The sequence below is a fragment of the Onychomys torridus genome, chromosome 15 (assembly GCF_903995425.1).
Source record: "Onychomys torridus chromosome 15, mOncTor1.1, whole genome shotgun sequence".
NCBI classification, from domain to species: Eukaryota; Metazoa; Chordata; class Mammalia; order Rodentia; family Cricetidae; genus Onychomys; species Onychomys torridus.
The window spans coordinates 73,430,056-73,436,055 of record NC_050457.1 but is presented as its reverse complement, the minus strand read 5'-3'; positions in this window follow the sequence as shown (position 1 = coordinate 73,436,055).

Below are 6,000 nucleotides of genomic sequence, written 5' to 3'. Positions count from 1 at the left end.
TGTGGCCTTGTTGGAGGAGGTGTGGCCTTGTTGGAGGAGGTGTGGCCTTGTTGGAGGAGGTGTGGCCTTGTTGGAGGAGGTGTGGCCTTGTTGGAGGAGGTGTGGCCTTGTTGGAGGAGGTGTGGCCTTGTTGGAGGAGGTGTGGCCTTGTTGGAGGAGGTGTGGCCTTGTTGGAGGAGGTGTGGTCTTGTTGGAGGAGGTGTGGTCTTGTTGGAGGAGGTGTGGCCTTGTTGGAGGAGGTGTGGCCTTGTTGGAGGAAGTGTGGCCTTGTTGGAGCAGGCTGGATGACACACACCTTTAGTCCAGGCCCTGAGGCTGGAGGGCACACCTTTAATCTGTGCTACACCTTCTGTTGGAAGTGTGTCACTGTGGGGATGGACTTTGAAGTCTTTTTCTCAAATTTCCCTCAGTGTGACAGTCAGTTGACTTCCTGTTGCCTCTGAGTCAAGCTGTAAGAACTCTCAGCTCCAGAACCACATCTGCCTACATGCCATCAGATTCCCCATCCTGATAATAAACTGAACCTCTGAAACTAAGTGAGCCACCAATTAAATATTTCCTTTATAAGAGTTTCTATGGTCATAGTGTCTCTCCACAGCAATACAAAAACCTTAACTAGGACAGAAATCATGCCTGTAATCCAGATCTTATGTGCTGGGAGAAGCCATATCTTTAATCAGGATCTTGAGGCAGGAAGACACACCTTCTGCTGGAAGTCTATATAAGGACATGAAAGACACAACTTTTCTTCTTTGTCTGCTTGCTCTCACCTTGCTAACAAGTCCATTCCTTCAATGGTATTAGAGCCTACTTCTTCAGGACTCCAGTGTCTACTAAAGACCAGCTAAGACATTCAGCCTTGTAGACTGAGCAACTACTAGATTCTTGGACTTTCTGTTTGTAGCCAGCCATTGTTGGAAACAACATAAAGGCACAAACACCTGCATGCACATAAGCACATAGTCACTCAAATACATACATACATACATACATACATACATACATACACACACACACACACACACAATACACAAAATAATAATAATGTTAAGTATCAAAGATTTTAGGTATATCCCCTCTCCACCCATTCCCTGTGAAAGTTAATGTTCTCCTAAGATGTTTTAACTGTTTTTTAAAACTTAAAGATCAAACACAAATTGTCATTAGTGTTCTTAAATTTTTAAGTCAAGTTATATAAACAAAGTTGAAACTATATAATTTCTTAAAACTGTAATTCAGTCTTACTAAATTATTTATATAAATAGAGCTATTCACAATTCTTGGGGGAGGGGCTTGAAAGGGGGTCTTTTCCTATACTTTCTATGTAGCCTAGGCTGGCCTTGAGCTTAGAACTATCTGGTCTCACACATTCTATGTATCCCAGGCTGGCCTCAAGCTCAGAACTATCCTGCTACCTCAGTCTGCTGAGTTTGGGGATCATAGGTATGTTCAATCATATCCTGCCAATGGTCTACAGTTCTCATTGAATCCCAGATCCCATACTGTAAGGGGCCATCTCTGACAGAAATAGAGCTATGATTCAAATCTCCCAAACCACCTCCTTTACTTTGAAAACTACAGGCAAAAACTGCAAGAAGATTCATCCTGGATTCAAATAGCGCCATCCATGTGATAAGTTTATGGTTACAAGTCACCTTATTCTTGGGCAAATGGACACTTCCTAAGCTGGGGGAATACTGATGATTCCCTGAATATACATCTGTCTATGTCTCTTTATCCATGACCCTCTCAGAAAAAGACTACTTTGGAGCCCTCCTTCCTGATCCAGAGGCAGTCACACCTGTATATGTCTCTGTACAGCCATAGACAGTGCAGGCACCACACACAGTGATGCTCAGGGAGGCATCATCACTAGACACAAAGCCAGGTCTATAATCAGAGTTCATTTTCAGCATGATAGACAAACAGCCTGTCACACATTCACATGGTGGAGTATCATACAGCCGTTTCAGCTGAAAAACCATGAGTATGTACAATAAGGAAGAGAATATCATGCACATGAGTGAACAAAATCTCCAGATGTGAAAAGAAATGTGCAAATTGATTCCATTTATAGAATCCAGCTGTTCTCTTCGAGATGCTCCCTACCAGGATGATATCAAGAGAAGCAAGGAAAAGATGATCAGAGGAGTCAAGATGCTAATATCCAACAAGGAAAGGGGAGGGGCCAGTGCTCAGAGGGGTGCTGGGCATGGTATCTGGCTGCATTTAGTATTTAGTGAGGAGTTTCATGGTCTTTCATCAATATAGCTTATCATATAGCCTGATATATTTTTCATTTTCACTGTGCACCTTACACTTCAAGGGGAAAAATAAGTGAAAATGCATTGAAAGAAAAAGGGAGAGAGACAGAGAGAGCACAAATCTATACTGTTGAACGATGCATTGAGCAAATTCTTGATAACACTGTGTGTTCCTCTTTCCCCCAAACTATCAAAAGAGAATTCGGGAGCTGGGGCCTTGCTGTGTCCTAAAGCAGGTATTTGCCAACACTCTCATCAACTCCAACAGTCTACACGAGAAATACTCCCATAGAACAAGTATGAGCCTAGTTCATGCAGCATGAAGCCTGCCCTACCAGAAAGCCAACCAGAATGTTCTTTCCCGCGGATAACCCTAGGCAGAACATCCATGGATGAACCACTGCCATTCCTCTGCATCCCCCAGCTACTGTTCAAACTGGGTTTTGCTGTGGTGAGACAGGAGCGGGAGAGACGGGCGTTCGCTGGAACTGACCGTGGTGCTGAAATCCCAGCCAGCAAAGTGGCTTCCGATCCACCAGATGTTACAACTCTCTATGCTCTTAAAATCGACTTTAGGGTGATTTTTCAAGCATTTAACATTTGGATTTATTATCTTATTAAGTTATCATAATGAGGAAACTTAAAAATGCAAGTATAGGAAATCATTCCTCACATTTTCAATGAGACAAAACAGTTACCCAGAGAATTCTAAATCAAATTTAGAAGAAGCTTATTTTCTAATGGGCCGAAAAGTTCTTGATATTTGAGGAGGCTGGCAAAAACACGGTTAAAATCAATGTTTACCTTGTAATCCTCCCCTCATGGCATCTCATTCAGGAAACATGGAAAGATTGTTTGATACTTAATTTGAGACAGAGGATTTTGTGTAGCTGCTGATAAGCATCTCAGCAGAATGACTGGATGCCCTCTGTCAGGCACACGGAAACAATGCCTTCAAGTCCTCCCACACACCGCAAGCTGGCAAACCTCCTGCTTCTCACTAAGCAGGCCAGAGACAGAGAATTGCCTTTGGACTCCAGCAGTGAAGCACGTTGTTCAGTCTTTCAGCTCAGAAAAGTCCAAGCGAGTGGAAACCCTAATACAAACAATCCACATCTTAGTAGACTGTGTGGCATTTTCGTTCTCCTTAGAACTCTCAATATCGTTTCTAGGCTTCTTGGTGTCTTTTTACTGCATTTGAAGAACACTTTCATAGCCCCCTGAGAGTTAATTTAATAACTACAAGTTCCCCCATGGATATTACAGAAAGACTCTGGGGCTTAGAGGATTATGTACTTCATGTTTTATTTCAAACGCACGGGCTCAAGATATATAAAGGAAGGCTTTATTATCTGAAGAATACTTTCTCTGTTTAAAACTCGGTGCATATAATGGGTTATTTTAAAAGAGAAAATTATTATGTTAAGGCATGTCACCATCAATAAAATAATGTATTTAAATGCAATTCAAAGATTAAAAATTCAAGAAAATTAAAAGAACATTGTAATTTCAATAAGAAAACACACTATATTTATAGAAAATCCTTTTTAACTGGATGAATATTCACATAACCTTAGGTTTATTTCACTAATGTTCATTAATATCATGCCAATTCAAAGTGCTGTTCCTGCTCATTTGAACTAGTTAGAACCACTTCTCAGGGGAACTCAAAGTAAATACATTTAATTAAAACTAAACATCCTATTCCTTACTGAGACAAATTGGGAGTAGGCAGCTTGCCTCACTGATTCACAGGGATGCACCTTCATAGGAAGGACTTGGGTGAAGATAGACTGCCAGTGAGGTAAGGGCATACAGCAAGAGAATGTCAGGGGTCTTCGATAAAAAGATTGTGTCTGGTACTTATCCACTGCAGTCTTAGTGCTCCTTAGGTGAGCATTTGCATCCTATCTTCAGGCTTTAAACCATCTCCAAGGTGACACATACAGTGAAAGCTGAGGGGATGTCCCAAGGTGGAGGTCTCCCAGAGCCCCGTGCAACACTCCCAGATCCATGTGTCAAACTCTGTAGGATCCATGGTGAAAACAGTCAAGATTCCAGGAGATTTGATGTCCAACAGGATTATGTTCCTCATTCTTAGCTATTGTCTTACTTGGTCCTCATGTGGTTCAAGTGGCAAGACCTCTTTGGGGTCTTTACTATCAATACTAATTCCATTCATGAGGCTCCCCCTTTGTGCCTTAATCATTTCCCTAAGGTTCTATTGCCCAACACCATCACTTCTGGGTTAGGGACTGAGCATATTAACTCTTCATGGGATTGGACTAAACATACTCACGGAGAAAGATGGAAGAGGACAGAGGAGAGGAAGAAGAAATGTGGAGAAATCAAGATTCCATCCCACCCATCCCCTGTACCTTTCTGGAAGTGCAACCCAAAGCAATGTTGTGTCTGTTTCCTGTGTCAATACAGATGGAGAAACTGTTCACAGTGGTGCTTTCACTTTCCTCAAATATTTGACTAACCAACGTGGGAGACCATTAGGAGAAGCCAGGAATATGCCAGGAATATTACGGTTTCAAAGAAAAGCATGCTTACCTTTAGTACTTTATAGTATCTATTTTATATTTTTAAGTATTTGTTTACTGATTGTCTCATATGGACATTTGTGCCTGTTTGCATGTATGTGCACCATGTGTGTGCAGGGGTCTGCAGAAACCAGAAGACAGTGGTGCATCCTCTGAAATCGGTGGGTGCTGGGAACTGAACCCGTGTCCTCCCCCTCAAGAGCAGTCAGCACTCTGAATCACACTGAGCCATCTCTCCAGCCCCCCATCATGTGTTTTAAACATCATTTTCATGATATGCCAAACGCAAATAACATAAAAATCAAAATGCACAATTTGTTTAAAAAAAATCATACCCTAATACCAATGTAGGTTCAGGAATCACAGAATTGCCCACAGTCCAGGACACCTCTTACTCAAGAGGGAACATGTTTAGTGGATGTTGACTTGAAGGAAACAAAGGTGGGCATAGTGTCTCTTGATGGCTTGTTTTCCAAAGTGCATCAACTTCAGAAGCACCAATAGTTACTCAGGGCAGAGCTGCCTCCTTGGATTGTCTGGATAGTCTTTTTCCAGGGTTCTACCTTAGTTTGGCTTTGGTCATGTCATACACACCATTAGCAAAAGCAACGAGGTGAGGAAAGGGTTTTTTGGCACACAGCCCACCATGCAGGGAAGCCAGAAAAGGGACTGAGGCAGAGACCATGGAGGGATGTTGCTTACTGGTTTGCTCCTCAGGTTGACACACAGACATGCATAAAGGTCAATATGATAGAGACATTTTCTCAATTGAGGTTCCCTCTTTGCAGCATGAATTATAGCCAAGAAAACACACACACACACACACACACACACACACACACACACACACACACACACTGGCAAACACTTATGTACAAAGATTATATCAATGGGGAGCTTCTAAAGAGAGGAACTGGGAAAAGCTTGCATGGATAACTCTGGATTTGAAAAACCACAATTTGCCCTTTAGATAGAACATCACATAGCTGTACACAATCAAGTCGTATGAAAGAACATAAGAATGGGATTAAGATTAACTAAGTGTGAAAGTGAGTAAAAATAGGAAATAATCTCATGCATGCTTTATAAAGATAGGATAAATCAGGATAAAGCCTATAAAAATAATATATTTCATATGTGATTGTTTTTCCTTTGGAGTCGGGAAGGGGTGGATTTGTGCTCTTACA